General features: G+C 40.2%; 1 protein-coding gene across 4 annotated transcripts in view; it reads left to right on the top strand.

Annotated features, from left to right (window-relative positions):
• Positions 1–23364, top strand: part of LYPD6 (LY6/PLAUR domain containing 6) — a 122273-nt gene that overhangs the window by 63144 nt on the left and 35765 nt on the right. The window contains exon 1 of one of the 4 annotated variants that reach the window (XM_032856090.1): positions 3520–3538. The exons of the other annotated variants lie outside the window; for them this stretch is intronic. The gene's annotated coding sequence lies outside the window, so the exon portion shown is untranslated. Of the gene's footprint in view, positions 1–3519; positions 3539–23364 lie in introns of those variants that run through there. 4 annotated transcript variants of the gene reach the window in all.

Genomic DNA, 23364 nt, shown 5'->3' with positions numbered 1-23364 from the left:
CATGTTTTTTTTGTTGTTGTTGTTTGTCTGTTTGCTTTGTTTTGTTTTTTAAGATTTTATTTATTTATTAAAAAGCAAGAGAAAGGGGGAAGGGGCAGAGGGAGAAGAAGACTCCTTGCTTAGCAGGGAGACTGACACAGGGCTTGATCCCAGGATCCTGAGATCATGACCTGAGCCCAAAGCAGATGCTTAACCAACTGGGCCACGCAGGTGCCCATCCATGCCAGGTTTTGATTTTAGTGGATTTAAGTCTGGTATGGCCCTTCCCTCATTATTCTTCCTCAAAAATTTCTTGCCAGTCTTTGGACATTTAATCTTGCCTAAACAGATACTATATCTACTTTAAAAAATTGGGGACTCTAACTGACATTGCATTAGATGGCTGTATGAATTTTGAATTTCTGTTCTTATCTCTAATCTTTCTTTGCTTTTTGGATGCTATTATAATGCTATTATATTTTCATTGCAAATATGGAGAAAAGCTCTAAACTTCCAGCCACCTGATCAATCTCCTTCATTGATTCTAGTAGTTTTTATTTTTGAACCAGAGTAGGAATTTCTGGGTATATAAACGTATCTTTGGCAAAAAAGGAAAATTTTATCTCCCCATCTACTCTGTTTATATGGACTATTTTCTTCTCCTCGGTGTACTGCTGAAGTATAGTGGTAAGAGCAGATATCCCATCTTATTCCTGGCATTGTTTAGAATGATGTTTGCAGTTGATTTTTGATAAATAGATATTTTCATACTCAAAAGGTTTCTTTCTATTTACATTTTACTCAGAATTTTATTAAAAATGGCCGTTAAATTTTACCAACTGTTTTTTAGAAGCTGTTGATGTAACCAGCCACTTTTCCTCCAGCGTTTGTTGCTATCATGAAGGATGTGGTTGGATTTGCTGGTGGAAACTCTACTTGATCACTGGTGGTATTCATTTCATCTACTTTGGGATGTGCTTGCTAATATTTTACTTAGAATTTTTATAAGTAGGATAACAAATAAGCAAATATCTCTAAGTGGGATTGCTCTGTGGTTTTCTTGTACTGCTTTTATCAATTTTGGTTTAAAGGCTAAACTAGTTTTATAAAATGGATCTAAGGGCTTTCTCTAGGTTTCTATAGTCTTGAATAATTTAAATAACATTTTTATTCTTTGTAAGTTATCTGGAATTGACTATAAAATCATCTGTTTCTGCTCTCTTTCTTAATATTAGGAATTTAACCACTTTCCCAATTTCTCCTATGATAATTAGTCTATTTGATTTTCTACATGAATCAGTTTTGTTGATTTATGTCTTGCAGAAATTCATATCAAGAACTGCAGGATGCATTTCCTTTTTTTCCCCCCTTTCTTTCTTTCTTTCTTTCTTTCTTTCTTTTTTTCTTTTTCTTTCTTTCTTTCTTGTTTTCTTTTATAAAGGGAGAGAGAGAGAGAGGGAGGGAGAAGGAGAGGGAGAGAGACAGGTAGGGGCAGAGGAAGAGGGAAAGGGAGACTCTTTAGCAGGCTCCATGCTCAGCGTAAGCTTGGTGCGGGGCTTGATCTCACAACCCCAATATCATGACCCAAACCAAAATCAAGAGTCGTAGGTCTAATGGACTGAGCCACCCAGGTGTCCCCTCTTCTTTTTCTTTTTCCTGCCTCCAGCCTTGCTCCTTCCCAACTCCTGCGTTTCCTTTCCTTCTTGACTATGACCGTTACCCTTGCAGTCTGTCTGTTCTTTCAGAAGGCTTTCCCATCTAGTTAACATGCTCTCAGTTACGGTATCCATAGTATCTTAAATTTCACAATATATTTGCAAGATATACTTCTTGTCGCTATTCTTTCTACTTTCCCTTTTCCTCTCTCTGGAGGTCTCTGCTCTGCTGCATTTTTGTTGCATTGGAGTCCTTCCCAATATTTTTTACATATGAAGCATGGGGTTTATTTATTTTTGAAACGTTGCAATTCTACAAGAATTTTCTATCTGTGTAAGCTTTAGAAAGTTTAACTTACCTGGGACTTTTATCTCCTTATCTGTAAAATGGCAGTACGAATAACAGTAGGAATATTGTAAAGATTAAGCACGTTAGTGTTAGTATTCTGGTCATATACTGTTATATAATGAACTACCCCAAAACAGCAGTACAAACAACAACTTATTATCTTTTTTTAAGATTTTATTTATTTATCTGAGAGAGAGAGAGCAAGTGAGAGAAAGAGAGAGCATGAGCAGGGGAAGGGACAGAGGGAGAAGAGGCTCTCACTGAGCAGGAAGCCCAACCCTGGGCTTGATCCTGGGACTCCAGGATCACGACCTGAGCCTAAGGCAGACATTTAACTGCCTGAGCCACCTGGGCACCCCAACAACAACATATTATTATCTCTTGTGGTTCTGCAGGTTGGGCTTGGCTTAGCCATTCTTGTGTGGTCAAAATCAAATAGCAGCAGGGGCTGGAATGGTCTGAAGATTCAGCTCTGCTTGGTGTCCAACATGGCTTTTCTCACCCACATGCCTGTTTTCCTCATACAACTGCTCCCTTCATCAGAGAAGCCTGGCTTTCCTACATGGAAACTCCAGGAGGCAGAAAGTGCCAGTGTTCATGTTTCAGCTCAGAGCTGGTTCAGTGACACTTCTATCAGATTCTGTGAGATGGGAGACTAGACCCCATCCTGAACTGGCATGAATGAGAGGGAGGCAAGGAATTAATGGGAGCCACCACGTAGACAAACTATCATGGTAAGTGAAATGCATAGAATTGAACCTGGGACTGGATAAGTGCTATATGAATATTAACTCAATGGTATTGTTGTTGTGGTTATTAAATTAATGTCAATATTTCCTGTTACTGTGGGAGGTAAAAAGATATCTTCGATGGTCACAGAATTCAGGGAATGTGATTCTTACCTCTCAGTAGTGTGCAGATGAAGTCTGGTGTTAATCCAATTCTCTTTCCTTCATAGGTAACTTGTTATTTTTGTCTAGAAGCTTCCAATATTTTTCATTAAGATCAGAAATAAGACAGCTATTACCACTTTTTTTTTTTTTAGATTTTATTTATTTATTTGACAGAGAAAGATCACAAGTAGGCAGAGAGGCAGGCAGAGAGAGAGGAGGAAGCAGGCTCTCTGCTGAGCAGAGAGCCCGATGTGGGACTTGATCCCAGGACCCTGAGATCATGACCTGAGCCGAAAGGCAGAGGCTTTAACCCACTGAGCCACCCAGGTGCCCAGCTATTACCACTTTTTAACAGACTTTTGGAGGTTTTAGAAAATATGAGATAAGAAATGACAGGAGGAAATATTAAAAAGGAAAAATAAAATTTCCTCTTTGAGCTCATGATTATTTTTAGAAAACCCAGAAGGCTCTATTAAGAAACACTAACTAGAATTAAAGGGGGAATATAGTAAGATGAGTGATTATGAGAGAAACACATAAAAACCATAGCTTTTCTTTATTCTAGCAAGTACCAGGGTTTGCATTGAAATGTGTCTTTTGTAATCATCCTTAACTTGGGACTGGACAAGCTCTTCCAACCTGCCAACTGCTCTTTTTGCAAGGTAGGGGCATTTTCCTCTAAGATTTCTTCAGTGTTTGCCTTTCCTCCATCTGCTCCTTTTTCTCTGCATGTTCTTGTGATTTGTATGACTATGATATGCCAACTTCCTTTTCTTGGGGGTAGATTTGCCCTTTTACTATGAGGTTCTGAGCTTCCTGTTTTGGAAGACTGTCCTCTATTTTATTATAGGATGGGGATGGCTGTGGGTCTGTGTGTGTTGGGGGTGGGGCAGGGGTGTTACTTTGTCTCACGGCTCTCCTAGAAGTGCTACCAGTGGAAGAGAGAGAGGCTGCTTTCTTCTACCTTGCTACCTGGGAGGCTGGAGAAGGAGTGTGCAGGGAGGTTCTTCTGGGGACCTCAATGGAGGACAGAGAGGTGGTGTCAGCCCACTGGACAAGCCTCAGGCTCATCAAGTTGTAGCTGTTCAAAATGTCCTATAGTTGGACCTATACTTTGAGGGGTAATAAAGCAATGAATAAGCCATAGACAATCAAGATAAAAGGACCCAGGCACCAAAGAATAATAAGCAGAAGATTAGTGAAATTTGTCAAATAGAAGGATGGAGGAGAAAAATTAAGGATGGAGGAGAATCCCACTGCAAAATAAAGTTATCTAGGATTTAAAGAAAATGTCTTGTAAATGAACGATTCTATAGACATCAAGGAATTGTTGGCAGTTTTTGCCTCTGGAGAGGGGTCAGGGGGATGGCTGGAAGACCAGGGTGAGATCACTTCCTTTTCCTTGATGCTTAGCTCCAATCACTTTGACACATCCTGTATTAATGTAGTTACACAGTTGGGTGTGGAATGGAGTGGGCTATTAAAAAAAAAAAAAGTAGTGGTGTTGGGGTAGGCTGGAAATTTTCTGTTTCCAAATTATAGGAGAATATAACATTCAATTTGGAAGAAAAAATGCACCTTTATTTTTATTATCTTCTAATGAAACCACAAGAGGATTAGTGGTGCCTGTGACTTTGTCATTGGTAGAAATCTAAAATATTTTCAGATAGCATTAGAGTGGTTGCACACATCTTAAAATATCATTTACGCTCATCACTGCTTGAAATTATGATCACTTTTAGCATCTCCACTAGAGCTTGATATGTAATGTCATAATAAAGAAGCATATATATTGCTGTATCACAAGTATGTGTATTTTAATATTTTATATTGATATTTAAATATAATTGGTTTGCTTTGTGATGCTATGTATTTCACTTTATGCATTTAAAAATACTGCCTTGAGGGGTATCTGGGTGGCTCAGTCGGTTAAGCATCTCCCTTTGGCTCAGGTCCTGATCCCAGGGTCCTGGAATCAAGCCCCACATAGGGCTCCCTGCTCAGCAGGAAGTCGGCTTCTCCCTCTGCTCCCCCCCCCCAAATAAATAAATAAAATCTTAAAAAAAAATAAAAATACTGCTATGGGAATAGGTCTGTTGGTTTTCACTAGAGTGATGAAGGGATCTATTTCCCAAAAAAATTCAAGAACTTTTGGAATTGGGACTGTTGGGATAAACTGGTCTGGACAATCAAGGGGAAAAAACATTTCAAAATACAGAGCAAAATATGTAAATAAAAGGTAAAAAATCATTAGGAAGATACTAAGAGACTGGGCAGATAGCCTGCCACTTACAAAATGGGCAGAATGGAATCCTTCACCAAAAAAGGATCCATCTTCCCAATAAAGTGTGGTTGGGAACATTATGTCTGTTTTGACTTTTGTTGTTGCTTTATTTGTTATGGTCTTATAAAAAAAAATGCAACATTGGCAAAGCATTGTTGCAATGTAGTTTTTTATTCTCAAGTTAAATTTTACTGGTCCACAAAACCCCCTAGGTTTACTGCCCGTGAGATTGTCCATGGGGAACAGCGACTTCAGGAAAAAGCCAGGACTGGAGCATCAGCACCCCACACCTTCAGGCCAGTCCCTATCCTCTTCAGCTGAAGAGGGCCTGGAGGTGCTGATAGGGAAGTCCCAGGACAACCACCCCATGCATTTAGACCCAAAGGAACGTGGAGTGATCTGTGCCCGGGGGGGTGGGGGGGGGTGGAGGGGGGAGGTGGGTAGGCAGTTGGTGGGGGGCTGTGGTTACTCTGCTTACTCCACCCTCAAAGGGTATCTGGCTCTTAATATATTCCTCCCCTCCCACCCGTAACAAAGAAACAGCCTTTAAAATGTTGCATGGTTTTCTGCTGATGATAGATCTCAGCTGCTGTTTCTGTAGCAAAAGGAAAGCAACGTCTATGGTCTATGCTTGAGACTATGAATTATGTGATTGTGATTGTGTGTAAGAAACCAACAAAAGGCAGTGTGTGTGTGTGTATGTGTGAAAGAGAGAGAGAGAGAAGGAGGACAGGGAGGGAGGGAGAAAAATTTCATAGTTCTTTTTCTGGAGGATAAAAGGAAAAAGTCTTGTCTAAACAAATTGTATTTAAGCCCTGGGATTATGTCTTCATGTGATTTTTTTCAAAGGAAACTGCACATGTTATTGGCCATTGAAATCCTGTTTTATTAGCTCTGGATTTAATATTATATTTAAACTTTCTGCTAACACAATTGTTTTTGTTTTTGTTTTTAGAAGGATAGGTTTTTTTGCTTTGCTTTTCTTTTCTTTTTTTTAAGATTTTATTTATTTATTTGACAAAGATCACAAGTAGGCAGAGAGGCAGGCAGAGAGAGAGAGAGCTGAGCAGGGAGCTGAGCAGGGAGCCCGATGCAGGGCTCCATCCCAGGACCCTGGGATCATGATCCGAGCTGAAGGCAGAGGCTTTGACCCACTGAGCCACCCAGGCACCCCTGCTAACAAAATTGTTAATAGTGTTTGCTGCTTCATTATAACAGCACTTTTTTAAAGTGCCAGGACATCCTTAATTTCATGTTTTGGTAAAAGTGAAGGATTCAGGAAGGTTGCTTTTGAATGTTAGCGTTTGCTCTAAGATTTGCAAGCAAAACAAATAGTAATGCGTCAAGAGTCCTGCCTATGTTTATAAAATTGGGTTCTGTTTGCATCCATCTGGATGCATCCACACTCCAGAGGCTACACCTAAGAGGCACTGCCTTTTCTCATTAAGAAGAAGACTGGAAGCTGGCAATCCAGGGCAGATGTGACAGCTCTGAGAGACCAGTTTTGTTCCATCTTCCTACTCATTCCCCAAATGACACTCACACCTCTGGGCTTCTCATCTGTATTACAGGCAGCTAGAAGACCACAGGTGAGGTATCAGCTTTCCTCCAAGCCCTACTGTGGCTGTCATTTGCATCTCATTAGCCCAGACTGTGTCACATGATCACCGTGGCTGTAGGAAATTCTGGGAAGTGTATTTCCAGTCAGGCCAGATGCCACCCTGAACAAAATTGGATTTCTGTTTGTAACAAAGAAGGAGTGATTGGATTTTGGGTATGTAACCTTCAGCCTAGCCCAGGGTCGTTGGCCATACCCCTCTGTCTTCATTCCACCTGTCTCCTGCTCTCCTGTCAGGTCTCTGTCTGTATCTTCTCCCCCAGGAAGCCCCCTGGGACCCCCCAGGAGGGGTAAAGTGACCATTCATTCTCTGTGCACTGTTTAGTTATACAGTTAATATTACACCTAAACTATCCCTGTCATCTGGAATGATCTGTTTTATGACAGATCTTGTAAGTATTGTCAGAGTAGGGTTTGTATACAACTTTTAATCCCAATTCCTGGAAACAGTACTTGGTGCACAGTATTGAAAACACCTGAACTGTTGAAAACAAGCTTACTGAAATTTGGGGATCTCAGAGAATTTTTAGTTTTTTAAAAAGTCTTCTTTTTAAAAAAAATTTTTCCCTGGTTGAGGTATAATGTATACATTTATAGGAGAATCTGTTGGATATATTTTTAGATGTTTTTAATCTTGTCAAACATATTGGTTGTTGGTATCAGTGTATATGCAAATGTCTGTGCGTGTGTGTGTGTGTGTGTGTGTGTGTGTGATCTTTAACTGAGTGCAGCTGGTAAGTACACCAATTATTTCCTAAGGCACTGAGTGCTTTGGGATCCATGAACCAAGTAGGGATCAGAGACAGTGGCCTCAGACATAGAAATCCAGTGCTATAATGAACGCACAGCTTACACACCACTGCTACCTGCACTGCCCCCCCACCCAAGGATAGTGGAAGATAAATAAGGTTGTTTATCCGAAAAGTATTTTGAACTCTTACCTCTCCAGGAGAAAGGTCCTATGTTAATTCCTGGTACAGTTAATCCTCTATTCCCTGTGTCAATAGGAAAAAAAAAAAAGAGTGCAGATTGTCTAAAGGTCATTGATTCTTGATTTTGGAATTGAATGATAATATATTTTGGATGTTGGCAGGAGACCAGTCTCCTGTGTGGATAAAATGAGACTATTGCTAATGCCAGTCATGAACTTGCATTATGAATTCCTGTCTAAACCCTATCAGGGGCAGGTGATGTGGAATGAAGTTGTATTTAGAAGGCCCAAGTCATGTGAAATACATTTATGTCTACAGCTGTCTTGAGTTCCATCTTTGTTTTCTGATTAGATCATAAGAAACTGGGTGACATTTCAAACTTCCACTGGAATGCTTATGTGAAGAGCATCTCCAGATCCTCGGTAGAACTACTGATGAAGTCATTAACCATTAAGGGCTAATGAATGAAGCGTTGGTCAAAGATCTCTGTGTCCCAAAGTACAGTCTTGGAGTTAGCAGCGTCAGCATCACCTAGGAAACCTGTTAGAAATGAAAAGTCCCAGGCCCCACCCATACTTACTCAATCAGAAACCCTGTGAGTGAAACCCAGAAATCTGTGTTTTCACAAGTCCTCTGGGTGATTTTGATGCATGGTCAAATCTGAGAAACTAAGGCCATAAAATCCAGATGTTTTCAAAGTGCCTTGGATCGTGGCTCTTAAAATTCAGCACTAAGTAAAAAAAAAAATCTTTGACAAACAGGCATGAAATCTTTTTCCAGGCAATAAGAATGACATCAACCATCGTGTTTCTACTTTGGCCTTTTTCTTTAGGAAATTTGGAGCCATGCTGACTGCTCAATCATAGTCAATACATTTGCTTGGGCTTTTTATTTCCTCTTCCTTCCCATGAATTTTATTTGCTTCTTTTATTTAATAGCCTTACTATGAGTCTTTTATTATAGGCCTTCTCAAATCCATTTTTCTAGTAAGTGGGTTGGCAGCGTGGGTGGGATATAATCTGAAATAAATTGACTCACTCACATAGTGATTGACAGAAGTATTTGACTAAGATAGGTGCTAGAGAGTGAGGGAAGCCAGCATGGAATTAAACTGATCTTGCAGAAAACATCATGCATGCCCTTGATTCTCTGTACGTGGTGAGAAAATACAAACAGTATAGAAACATATAAAATGGAAGTAAAAACTTCCCTCACTTCTCCGGTGGAGGCCCTCTCCCCAAAGATAATTATCAATAATTTTTTAGGTATCTTTTCAGAAAACAAAGACTACATGTAGAGCTCGTGTGTGTGTGTGTGTGTATTTATTCATTTCCTTTTCTGAAAACACAAAAAGGATCACCGTGTACATTCTTGTGTGCATTGTCTTTTTTTTCTTCATAATATATCATGTAGATCTTCTATTTTTAAAAGTTACACAATATTCCTTTGTATGGTATTACTTTAACTTATAAACCTCCCTGTTATTATTAGATATTTAGGTTATTATGAACATTCTCCCCTATATTATCTTGGCACCCTTGAAATATATCTGCTGGGTAAATTATTGGAAATGGAATTTTTGGATTAAAGAGGACAAAAAAATTGATAGATACTTTTTAATTACCTTCCAAAAAAAGATAAACTAATTTACTTCTCAAATGAGACTGTCCTTTTCCCACACACCCATTAATATAGGGTATTATTAAATGAAAGTATTTTTGCCAGTTTTATAGGTGAATGAATTATATTGTTTTGAATCATTGTTTTGATTCACTTTTCTTTAAGTCTGGTAAGGTTAAACATTTTAAAAAGATGTATTAGTCCATTTTTATTTCAATTTTTGGGCACTGCTATTTAGGGATGATGTTTATCCATATTTTTCTTTTTTTTTAAGATTTTATTTATTTATTTGATAGAGAGACAGAATAAGAGAGGAAACACAGGCAGGGGGAGTGGGAGAGGGAGTAGCAGGCTTCTTGCTGAGCAGGGAGCCCCAATGTGGAGCTCCATCCCAGGACCCTGGGATCATGACCTGAGCCGAAGGCAGACATTGAACAATTAAGCCACCCAGGGACCCTATGCATGTTTTTCTTGATCTAATCCCAAGATTTCTATACCTGGAAATCTTTAAATCACCACGGAATTTGTATTTGTTGTTGTTGTTGTTTTAATACAGATTTTCTGATTTTACCTTAGGCTTCCTGAGTTGTTTCTACAATAGTCTACTTTTTCAGATAATGTTGATGATTGGTCACATTGGGATTGTGGTCTGTAAATGCTATAAACACACTACAGTGTCCAGGAGAGATCTCTTAAACCAGCAGTGTCTCTTTTCTTTTTATCAAGTTAACAGGGAATAAATAATCAAGACTGCATTGTGAGCACTGTGATAATTAGGAGCCAAAATATTGTCAACTTTTTCCATTTTTAATCTAAAAAATTGTGGATAAAAATTCATTTCATATTAGGATCCAAACTGTCTCATGTGGTGGGAATGAAAATGAAAGGTAGATAATAAATACTTCCAGGAGAATTTCTATTTGTGAATTACATGCCAGTGAAATTTACTTCTTTCATAAGCATGAACTCATGCTCCCCTTTGATCCAGAAAGCCCAGAACTAAATTTTAAGATGAAACATAGTAACAATATTTTGCTAGGTTTCTGGTATTCTTAATTTCCCTTGCATTTCATTGTTTTTGACAATGTCACACTCATCTCCAAAGATCTCTCCTGTGGCTTACATTTTCCTTTCTCTCTAACTTTATAAAAGTTTAACATATCGTTAAGCATCATCAAACAGTTGGTTTTCTCTTCACACAAGGCAAACTGAGAATATTTAGGAGATTGTCCAGCAAGGACCTCCAGATATCCCCTGGTGCCCAGTAATTCTGAACCCAGCATCCTTGCCTGCCCCCTTTCCTTGCTCAGGTGAGCCTGGACTAAGGGAAGGAAGAGGTCAAATTTGTAAGTTCCTGGTACATTTCCTAACCCCTCATTTATCACATTATACAGGAAAATAGATGAAGAAAATAAACCTGCCCAAATTTTATCACGTATAAAGAAAAATGAAACCTGACTTAAAAAAAAAAAAAAGAATCAGGAAGAAAAAAGGATTTCATCTTCCTACTGTGTTACAGACTTACCAAACCATGGTTTCTGTGGCCTGAATTCTTTCAGTTGTTCTAGCCCACTTATTTTATTCTCCTTTCCCACTCGTTTCTCCGAGATTTGCACCTTCCATTTGTTCTTGAAATCAGCTAACAGTTAATCTATTCTCTGGCATGAACGTTTCCCCTGGGAGTTTACCATTTGATTGGCCTTTTAATCCAGTTGTTAAAATTCTCCCGGTACTCAGAGACACAGAGCAGCTTCAATTTGTGAGTTTCAAAGTGCTGGCCAGGGTTATTAAGAAAGTGAAGTTCAGAGATCTGCTTTGTGGCACTGGAATGGTACAAGGCAATTGATTTGCAGTGTGATTGGGGCCTTGAGGGAAAGATGGAAAGAAGTATTTGGAACAATCTCCAGGTTCACTCTAATTTGGGGCTCCATCCATACACCACACCTACCACATGATGAGAACACAATTTGGACTAGCTGAGTGCAGGTGTGCTTAAGTTAGGGACAGGGCCAAGGGTAGCTAGTTTTATCTTTACAATGTGTAGTTAGGTCTTCAGCAATCTCAGAATCCATGGCCAAGTCTCCCTGGAACTAGCTGTTGTATTCATGTTTCTTTACAAATTTACATCATTAGAAATAGGACTTAATAAGCAATGGAAACTTGGTAGTGTAGATATTCAGTTAAGAAAATTGTATTATACTTTTTGTCTTCTTCCCCAAATTAATTTATATTTTATGCCGCTATTCAGAAAAGTAAATTTCAGAACATAAGTGAGAAACAGTTTTGAAGTGATTTTATTAAAGCATTTTCTACCAGATATTTATTAATATTTTCTAAATCCTCATTTAGCTTATAAAACTTTAAAATGAAAAGATTTCTCGCCCATTAAAATCTTTCAAATAGCCAAGTTATGGTTTAAGGTGTTTCTTGAAACACCTTATATACATGTATACATATATATACATATATATGTGTATATGTGTGTGTGTGTATATATATATCTATATATAGTTTATTTATATATATATTTTAAAAACATATTTAAAATATATAATTTGTTTAATTATATATGTAATTTAATTTTTTAAAAAATTTATTTGACAGACAGAGATCACAAGTAGGCAGAGAGGCAGGCAGAGAGAGAGGAAGGGAAGCAGGCTCCCTGCGGAGCAGAGAACCGGATGTGGGGCTTGATCCCAGGAACCTGGGATCATGACCTGAGCCGAAGGCAGAGGCTTTAACCCACTGAGCCACCCAGGTGCCCCTATTTTTAATTTTAAATATATATAATTTGAGCCACCCAGGTGCCCCTATTTTTAATTTTAAATATATATAATTTATTTGAAAATATATGTTTTAAATATATATTTATTTATTATTATATTAAATATATATTTAAGTATATATATTTTTATATATTTTCTATTTTATTTTTTATTTGAAAGATACTAATATTCTTTGAAAGATCAAGATATTTGCCTTTTTTTTTTAGATATTTGCCTTTAGTAGAGAATACATATATTAATAAAATCTCAAACAACAGAACATTGTATCCTCTACATCTCTGTCTCTTCTACTTAATTGTGATTTTTCTCAATGAGAAGGGCTTGATTATTCAGGTCTGAGCCTCCAGGCATAGCACAGGGTTTGCCCATGTTAAGTCCTCAAATATTGATAGAGCAAGACAATTAATTAGTTGCCTCTCTTGTGAGGCTAATACAGTCTGCAGTAGCATGGGGTTATGAAATACTTCAGGAATTAAGAGGACAAAATCTAAAATGTTCTGGTGAAGTTCCTTAAGAGAGTACTGCAGCTCTTGGAGACATCACTGTGCACTGAGCCTCCAGCAGTCAGACCTACGGGGACCATCCGTAAGGGTGATGGTCGCAGTTGTTCTTGTGTTTAAGAGTGGTGGGCAGAAGCTGGCAGGAATAACCATAGTAGTCAGTGGATAGTCTGTGTGTGACCTCCTGTTGGGTTTTGTTTAAATTTTGAATCATTTATAACTTTTAAAATACAGCACTCACAATGAAAATCTGAATTTCAAAGGTTTTTCAGAAATGCAACACATCTTGCCTTACTAGGCCTCATGTCAGCATTCGGCTGGAGCTGAGTAGTGACTGTTCCTTACCGATGGACGCACTCTGGATTCGATCACTGTCCAGCAGGAGAGACACTTTGTGGGACGCATGCCATATGGGATAAATATATGAGGCCCTCCAACTTGGTATAGGATAGGAAGGAAGCTATATTCTGTAGTCAGGCAGATCCCCTTGAACTGGTCATGCAAAAACAGAAGTAGTGAAAACAGGGCCAGGCCAAGGAGTATTCCTTATACTGGCTGCCAAACCTTAGTCCCCTGAGAGAAAGAAAACAGGGAAAGGCAATCTAGACAAAGAGAGTCGAATAGATTTTCCCAGGTTTGGATGAAGAAAGCAGCATGTTCATTAGTGGTGTCTGTGGAGTCCACAGCGGGCTGGGGGTTGCTGGGAGCAGGACGAGGTGAGCCTAGAGAGATGGTAGAGGCAGATCATGAAGACAGTGAAGCAGATGCAGAGATGGGATTAGATGTGTAAGAGATTTATTACACACCTGTGAGGGAAAGAGGGAGGGACTGGGGAGGCTGGGAGAGTTGGCAGAAGCAGTTGAAAGGCCCAAGCCTTGGGAAGGAGGGAGAGAGGGAAAGAAGGAGGGCCTTAGCCTATAGTCAATTCCCAGAAAGTTTAGCAAGGAAGATGGGGCACCCTCCAGCCAAAGTCACTTAATGGAGGAGTCTCCTGTATTCCCAGAATATGAGCCAGCTTTAGGATCCCTGCTATGCTCATTGGCTAGGAGGAACCTTCTGGAAGTGTGCCCTCAGTATGAACGTGGTGATAGATTTGGGAGTGCAGCTAGGGCTGTAGGTTAATTGTGCTCCCTACAGTCAGAGATTATGAGGTTTATTCTCACGCTGCTACAGTCTGCCTTTCATGCCCCACAGACCTCCTTCTCCATGTAAGTTCAAGGAGGAGCACCCTCTGGTTCCTGTATGCTGCTCTTCCTGAGAGGAAACAGAAGATGAAGGTTGGTTGGACAAATGATACCCCATTCTCACTGCAATTGATTTGGGGATTGCAATGGGTGCTTACCCTCTCCCTCCTACAATATCCATTCTGAGTTTCTCACATCCTTGATTATCTCTTTGGTAGGTCTTGATGGTTTTCCTAATGGTGTAACCCAAATCTTCATTCGTGGGGGTTTGGAACCTTGATAATCATCCCCTTTTCAGACTGGGACTGCTGCATGTGTATTTTCACAGCCACACTGGGGTAAGGGAGTACCAGGAAACACCTCTAGGAATCACGTAGGTTTCCTACATTCCTCTCTGCCTTCATAGTGTAAAAGTAGCCTTGCCTCCTCCTCCTATGTGGGACCAGTTATCCCTGCCAGTATGGCATTCTGTTGGTCTCTGGACACAGAGTCCCAGGTGCCCAGGTGTGAGCTGAAACTTGTGGTTTAGTGGGACCTTGCCATGTCCTTTGATAAAATTGTGCCCTTTTGTAAATGAGGACTTCCAAGATCACAAAGCTCAGAGTTGCAGGGGGCAACAGTCAGAGAGACTGCTCGCTTGTGCTTTTACCCCTTGGTCTTTGGACTCATGTATTCTTCCTAATCAGAACACAGCATCATATGGAGGACCCTGTATATGTATATGCTGCCTCCTGAGGCTGGCACCCCATGCTTTCAAAGTATTGCCTCTGAGCTGGTGCTTCAGCTCCACCTTCAGCATTTGGTGGGACCAGCTCCATAGTCTTGGGCTCCGTGCCACACCCCTTTTCTGGGAAGTGGGTTCTGGTTAGATGCTGGGTTGTGCAGGATTCCATGTGTGTGCATCAGGCGTTTCTTAAGCCCTCAGGTGATGATGCTGGCTGAGGTTCTGGTAGATTCGAATGCCTTTATGAATGATTAGATCTAATAGAACCCAGTTTATAACAGGCAGTTCTGAATGCATGATCACTTGCTAGCAGACGCAAGCATTCTGCCTCTAGCAGGTCTCAGCAATATGCCAGGGGCTGTTTTTCAGAAGGGGTGCACTTCTCTGGTACAGATGGCCTTAAGGCAAAATCCTGGGGCCTATTTTCTCATTTTCCCACTAGAATACTGTATCTCCTCGTATGTACTGATAAAAAAAATTCAACTATATCCTGCAAGCAGTGAGAACCATTCAAGGTTTCTAACTCTAGAACTGTATGCTCAGATCTCTGTTTTGGAAAACTGTAAGACAGAAATATTGGAATGAAAAGAGACTGGAGACAGGCAGACCAGCTTAGAAGCTATGGCAACAGTCCAACCAAAAATTAAGGACCTGAACTGAAGTTTTGGCCACAGGCATGATGAAGAAGATGGGACTGATTTGAAAAGTATTTTGTAAGTAGGCTCAAAAAGCCTGGAAAGATGTTACATATCAGAAAGAGAAAAATGTCCAGAACAATTCTGGGATTTCAGGACCTGGTGAGTAACAAAAACAAAGAAAGTTCATGTGTTATATTTTTGTTGTTTCCTTTTGGAGTAGAGAGTCCCCAAGCACTATATTACTAAAAGAAACTTGAACTGTGCTGAGCTGACAATGTTAATGAGCTACCTTTAATGAGCTGGATCTTAAATTGAACCTCAATATTAATTTTTCTTGAATCAGTTTCTTCTTCCAAAAATACTGAGATGGAATAAATCAGAAATATATTGGGCCAGAATATCAAATATTGTTTTCATCTGTTTTGTTTACTCTATAATCCCAGAATGTAGAATACCCAATAAATATTAGACACAGTAAGTATATATTAAATAAATGAATTCTCCCAAATAAACCAGTAATTAATTTGGAGTTTATGACGCTTTCTTTGGCCATATTTAGAGCATGCATTATTAGTGGGAGATGTTGAATTTGCAGTGTAAATTAAGGATCTTGTTCACAAGTCTCACATGGTAAAAAGAGATGGGTTGTATTTTCATGGGAAACTCAAATGTTTCCTCATTTTATCTGGACTTGATATTTTTGGCTTAATCAGTCCTGCAGGAGGGAAGGACCAAGAGAGATTCTTTTCTTTCCCTCTTGAGAAAAACAAAGGATCCCAGGAAATACTTACATCATAACTTTATGACACAATTCTAGGGAAAGGAAAACCCCAACATTCTTCCTGGGCTACCCAGTGGAAGACAGGATCTTTTCATTTTCTTTTTTCCCCACGTCTGAGTTTATTCTAAGAAAATAATGGGGAATAGACCATGTACTATAGTAGCAAGGATGCTACTATACGGCATTATTTAGAATACAGAAATCTGGAACCCTATGGAATGAGTAATAATGGGGATTAAAAGTGGGGGATAGCCCATTACAATTACCTACATTTGATTTACAAGGTTAAGATTTTATAGTTCAAGCAAACTGAGTTAGAGACTCTCAACGTATAATAGAAGCAGTTTTTTCCTCTAATTCTTTCAAGACTTGCACTATGTTTTACACCCCTGTCTGCAGTCTTGCCATTAGCTTTAATGACTTGAAAAGAAATCAGTACATCCAGAGAAGGTCTGAGGGAGAGTGGTTGGCAAAGTGAGTCTTGCAAAGCCCCTGGTTTCCCTGTTTGCATCTGTCTCTTCACCTTCTTCCTTCAGCGTCCGTGTTCCCACACTTCCTGTATACTTCTCAAAGTTGAAATGACCACTTCCCCTAAAGTGTCACAGTCTTAGGATGTCTGGGATACATTGAGCAAGGCTGCTTCCTTTCAAAGGCATTTCTTCTAGTCGCTCTAGCTTCTAAATTACAGATGCCTCTTTGAAACATGATGTATGAAGCCAGGTGACTGAATTCAAATGTCCACTCCTGTGCTTTCTACCCAGGGGATCTTGGAGCAGTTGACTTATCCCTTCTCTCCCAAACTGGGATTAAAAATAATAATAATAAAAAAATAATAAAGATGGGCAAAACACTTCTGTGCAAAGAAATAGCGAGGGAATGGAGATTAGAGACTTCTTCTTGTCTGCTTCATGATATTCGTAACCCAAAGCTTTAAAGCAGTGTTAACTAAGCAAAATGTATATATCCTGCTGCAATCTAATGTTGAATGCGTGTTTAGTGAGAATGTGGCAAGCAAGATTAGAAGAATTTGGACTTTGGCCTCTGCGTTGTTTTGTTTTGTGAAGTACATAGTGCTGATAAGAGAACAACAAAAAGCAATACTGACCTCATAAAATAATTGACAGGATCAAATATGAAGTGTATAGGATGGGCTCCTGGGTGGCTCCGTCAGTTAAGCGTCTGCCTTTGGCTCAGGTCATGATCCCAGGGTCCTGGGCTCCAGCTCTACATCAGGTTCATCGCTCAGAAAGTAGTGTGCTTCTCCCTCTGCCCCTCTCCATGGCTCATGCTCTCTCTCTCTCTCAAATAAATAAATCTTTTTAAAAAAGCATGTAGGATGATTCTTGTCACATATAATAAGCTAACATTTTCAGGCATCAACTAAAAACAAAATAAAGGTAGGGGCAGAGTGATTGTTTGTGGAACTTCTAAAAATGATACCTCAGTGTAGTTAGTTTCCTTTTTATCTCCTTTCCCCCCAGCAATGATGAGCAGGCTGAGTACCTTCCACAGAAGCAGTTGCATGATATTTTCTGGCTTGATTTAATTAACACTGATGTGTTGGTATTTAGCTGGGTAATAATCATGCTACGTCTCCCTAGCCCTAATTGGTCCTGGGGTCATAAGTTGGACTGTTTTCCGTTCACTTATCATTAACGTAGAACTCCACTATCCAGAACTGTAGCCAATGTTCATGTGTCTATTTAGTTTAAATTACAGTTAAGTAAAACTGAATTCAGTTCCTCAGTCACCTATGTCCTTCGCTTAATAGCCACATGTGGCTAGTGGCCCCCAGATTGGACAGTGCCAATGTAGAACATCCTGTCATTGCAGAAAGAACTAACTGACAGTGTGGGTTTAGACCCTTATGTTTGCTGTGTACATAGAATCATTGCAGCATTTTCATCACTATTGACAGGACTCCTGTGCACACACAGGCTGGCCAGAAACTCCAGATCCTTACAAACATGAAAACAGGAAATGGAGCAACCAGTCCTCCTGTATCAAATCCCAGTCCTTTTAAGATCTTTGGTTCAGTTCCTTTGTCTCTTGTAGGATTATTTTCTATTATATATGCATGTTTTCATTTTCATTTTTGTTTTGTAACTTCTATGAAAAACACCTGGCAGGAGCCAATGCAACTGCATAAATTATATGGTTTTGATATTGGAACTATGTTACTGTAACTTTACAAAGTGAAATCAGGATGAATGTTACTACCTTTTCTGTTTAATCCCAACGATTCTTTTCTTTTTGCTTTGTTCTCAGCCCAGCTTTCCTTCTATGAATAACATCAGAATGAGTGACTAGAAAGTCAGTTAAGATGGAAAATTTGCCAGCTTTAAAGGGATGGAGAGGGTGCCTTCTTGATCAAGGCTCGGCTTCACAATTGTAGTCACTTAGAGTAGAAATGGCGGTGTGAGGGTTCCGATGAATTGAAGGCATCCCTGTGTGTCAGAGCAGACAAAGAGACCGAGCCACGGGGAGTGTAGTGTTCTAGTTCACATGGGTCTTTGTAGCAGAGCGAGAGTTCAAGCTCAAGTCTATAGTCTGCAAAAGCCATTCCCCTCCCAACACTCCACGCTGCCTCTGAAAATGTTGGTCTGTTTCCCTTCTCAAAAATGTATCCTTCTTTCTGGCTACCTGAAGAGTAATAGTTGTAAGCATTTATTTGTCCCCGGAGAGGCCTCAAGACATTTTCTCTTTTGTTGTTGTAAAATTAAGTGTGCAGGTCGGAAAGGTAGAGTGCACTTTACCCTTGAGTCTTTCTTTCAAGGGCAACATGGGACAATCACTTCATCAAAGGATGAAAACCATTTTTGGGAAGTCATTACCAAAGTGGCCAAGAGAAGCCTATCAGGTTTGGAGCCAGAGTATTGGAGAAGCCAGCTTGGAAGTTGTGGTCGTTTTATAGATCACAGTCCACTCATTTCCTTTCCCGGGTACTCTACGGAGCCCAGGAAAGATAGAGAGGAGACCTAGCGGAATACATAACATTGATTATTTTGGGCTGCTTACTAGTTCCTTAATTGAATTCTCTGGGGAACTTTCAGCCCAGTTTGCCTATGCCTTAGAAGAATGGAATTCACCTCAGAGCTGTTTCCTTCCACTAGCACTTGCAAAGGTAGGATAAAGCTTTCCAAATACTGCTGCAAATGAGAATCACCAGGAGTGATTTTTTGAGCCTCACTACTGAGGTCACACCCCATACCATTGCCCCTGTAATGCGTGAGAGCCATCGTCAGTCGGATCTTAGGATCCCAACTGATACTAATGTACGGCAAATTTGGCAATCTTGGCCCTTCTTTGACTCCCTCCTTCTCTCTTCCTTACCCTCTCTCCACCTATCTTTCCCCTGCTTCTCCTCTCTCCAGGTTTGCACCTGGACTCTTGCTCCCTAGGGGGGCCAGGACCTCTTTTCCTTGGAGTCCCACCCAGCAAGGCCCTTCTTCTGCCACACCCAGAACACACACCAAAGGGCACCCAGTCAAGGTGGTCTTCTGTGGGTGGCACCTGCACTTCAGCATCCCCATCTTGGTGTCCTTCCAGTGCTCTCTGGCTGCTCCAAACCTTTTCTGGGGCTGGCTCTTCCTCCATCACCCCATCCCCAGGTGCTATATGCCTTGTAGGTCTAGGCTTCCCCAAGTGGTGTCTGCTCACTCCTGAGCACCCGCCAGTTATGTAGAAGATTAAAAATGTGTGTTTTCATTGGTTGGTGCCCCAGTTTTCTCATCTGTAAAATGGGGTAATCATAGTGCCTACTTCACAGTACTGTGCGGGGTGAGGGGGTGTTCAAGAAAGGACTTAAGAGTGTGCTTTGCACCTGGTGGATTGAACCATACAAGACTGCCATTTCTGTAGGTCAAAAATGGTAAAAAAATGATCATACTGTTCAGCCCTATAGTAAGTGCTCAATAAGTGCTAGTCATTACTGTTGTTTTTCATTTTATTTATTAGTATATTTAATTTGAATGTAATTTGATTTATATTTGGTAATTTTGTTTAGCTTTAAAGCTATTATGTGGGTTTTAAGCAAGGGAGCTTAGTCTAGTTTTCTGGGTGTATATAAGAAGCATTATAATTATTATAATTAGGATTAATTATTTGAGAGTAGGGATAAATGAGATGCTGTCCTTGAGACTTTTTTCTCTTTAAAGGAGAATGCGTTTTTCAAATTTGAGAAATCCCTGTCTTGGGCCTTCCGGATCTGGCTCACTTAATTCACTTGTCCTGTATTATTATCCCCACCTGAGGCTGCTGCTCTTAGTTGGGATCAGCTAGAAAATCTGGCAAGCAACCTGGGATTTTGATTTCTCCCAGTAGAACACAGGATTCCATAGAAGATTCCTTCCTGGACTGGGGAGCAGAAGGTTCTGAGCCAGCATCTTGCCCGCAACTAACTCGTTGCCTTGTTAGGACCCTCGGGGCTTGTTTTGAGAGTTATCTCAGTTAGCAGGCATGTGCTAGGTATGGTTCAAAGTGCCTTGTGTGTATTAGCTCCTTTAGTCCTCCTAAGGGCCCTATGGCATAGGTGGTATGATTGCCCCTATTTTGCAGATGAGGAAACTGAGGCACTGGGATTAAGAAATGGGCCCAAGGTTATGCAACTCTAATGACAGAGTCAGAATGAGAGCCTGGGCTGGCTCCAGAACCTGCGCTCCTCAGTCTTTCCAGGCAGTATCTGTTTGCTCTCATAGTAATCCTAGGAGGTAAGTAAAAGGGTCTGGGATTGCCTGGCCCTGGAGCTGGTACTTAATGCCCTTTCTCCTCGATGAGCTGGGGCCTGAACAGCACTGCCGGGACTGCTGGGTGTGATCTTGTTGCTCCCTTTATAGTGGTCTCCTCTCCAGTCCAGTGATAAGATAAAGTGGCTTCTTTGGCTCTTCTTAAAATAATTAAAAAAAAAACAAGCAAACAAAAACCACATGTTATCTGAAGGTTGGGGTTTTCTCTCAGCCTTAATTTCTCCTTTGCCTTAGGGGCGCCCTACATTCCTTCTCCATTCAGGGGTCCTGGGAGATTTGCTCACAGGTGGTGCTGGAGGGGGTCCTAAGGAATGGAGTTATTTGGTTGGTGGATTGTTTTCTCCAGCTATAATTCCGCTTCCCCAGTTTGGATGTTGGCCTTTGTGTTAATGTGCTTCTTATCTACTTTTTTTTCCTCCCTTTCCATGAGAGTAGAATAACAGCATGCATTTCTGTTTATTAACCTAATGCCTTTTGGAGAAAAGGCAAGAATATTATTACTCATAACAAAAATTGTTTTTGCATTACTGTGGCTAGGGGTGGCTGATCCAGGTTTTTAGGGAGGAGCTCCTTAAGGAAATCCTGAAGGAATTAACAATCCTAAAGTGAGGAACAGAGCCTTGGGAGGGGCCCCTACAGTCGGGGACCCTGAAGCTTACCTTTCACTACATAGTACCTCCAGCTCTGGCTGTGATACTTTGGAATTTAAACTTCTCTTGTTTCCCCTAATCCCTCGTATCCCTGTCTTATTACTGGTGTAATTATTTGCTAAGTCATAGGAACCTAGATGTTTACTGGGCCTCTATGAAACATAATGGGTCCTCCCTGTCTCCACTTCTCCTTTTCTTCCTTCTTCCAGGTAAGCTGCCCTGGTTGACAGCAAGAACTGTGGCCCTCAGGTTGGGTTTTTTTGGCAACATCTGGTGACCTCCTTGAGGGCCTGGGTAGGGCTGGTGCAGCCCTGTGTTATCTGCCTCTTCTACCTGGCGTCTAGCAAGTGTGTGGCCTTAGTTGTAAGGGCAGGAGGTCAGCATCGCCCCGCGATCACTCTTGACTAAATGATTCAATGATGTGTCATCTCTCCCTTGCATACAAGGCAAATCAGCCTTTCCTCCCATGTACTTAGCAACCTCAAGGGGATTTTAAAGAATTACATCAATGATTTTAGTTATAGGGTTCAATAATTTGAGCTTCCAGCTGGCACTCTTAATGACAGCATGTATAACAGATAACACTATCTATACCTGCCCTGTAGAGGATGATGAATGAATGAATGAGCTAGTAAGATACACAACAAGGAGGACAACCGGGGAACAGAGATAGGAAAACTCAGTAATGAAGAAGGGAGAGGAATAGACCAATCTCCTGTTGGCTCTTTCAGTATCAGCAGTCAGGGAGTGGAGTCTACTTAGATATCTACATTTCCTTATCCACAAGAAGCTATTCAGTATTTTGTCTCTAAGAAGGCAGTTAATTTAGATGCAAGAATAAAAAGTTTCTATTATCAAGGAAAATGTTCTTTTATTAATAACTCCTACATCTTTTTCTGCCTGGATGAATACTACTACATGAAATCTTATTATATTCTGTTTTGCTACAATAATAGACTTCTTTAATAACCATTATTTATGGGGGCTTGTAAATGAAGATGGTGCACTACAAAAAGAATTCACACCCCAGTGATACTGAGTCAGGAGGTCATCTGAAACATTCCTCTGCCTTCCACCCAGGGTGAGGAAATAGTCAAATTATAGTTTAGACCATGAGTTTTCACAGACCTCTGTACTCTTTCATCAAAATGAAACTGTAATGGCCTTTGCACTCTGAGGAGACATGTTGTGTGTAGCTCAAGGTATTGGTTGATCAGAAATTTGGAGGGTGAGTGCATGGACAGATTTGTTTCAGGAAACATATTCTTTATTAAATGAGAAAAATCAGTTAAGATTTAGTACTTAGCTAATAAGGAACCCAGTGATTTGAAAAATGATAGCCATAGAATTTTTACCTAAGCCACTGTTTTGATGTTAGCTATTTGATCTTAATTTTTCATTTTTCTCACAAGAAGAGAGCGTATAGGCTGGCTTTCCAACCCTGGAAGAAATTTGGAAAGGGATCTCCATACCTATAAAACTAGCAACTACAGATTTCTTGAATTTGAGTTATAAATGGCTAACTGGAAACAACTTGAAAGGCCTTTGGACAAAAACTTGGTTAGGATTCTTGAAACCATGAGCAAAACCCTACTCCATGCAAAATAAGAAATAATATTTAATGTGAATTTGTTCTTCTCAGCCTGGGTGAGAATCAAGATTAGGTGAAGTGATTGTTAATAAGTTGGAAATGGGAATTAATAATAATATATTCAAACATTTTGAACTTCCAATTCTTTTGGAAGGTCTCTAGGATGATAATTCCTAGAAAAAATAAAATGAAAATACGACCTTCTTGATCCTATAGAAACATTTAGTAAAAGACACTGAAGCAAAATTTTCTCCAAGCCACCACTCCCTTCCAGGTAAATAAAAATGGCAGGCTGGAACCAGAATGTACCTAGTGTTCCATTCCAGCCTGGAGAGTTCTTTAACTCCATCCCCTTGTGGGTCTTTGTACTTCAGAAAGCCTTCTCATCAGTTCTCTAGAAACTTCAAATTGATTGAGGAAGCAAACAAGCAAACA

This window comes from Lontra canadensis, unplaced genomic scaffold (assembly GCF_010015895.1).
Source record: "Lontra canadensis isolate GAN:19392208 unplaced genomic scaffold, GSC_riverotter_1.0 scaffold11, whole genome shotgun sequence".
Lineage (NCBI taxonomy): Eukaryota > Metazoa > Chordata > Mammalia > Carnivora > Mustelidae > Lontra > Lontra canadensis.
The sequence above is the reverse complement of the archived record's forward strand: the minus strand, read 5'-3'. Positions and strand labels throughout refer to the sequence as shown.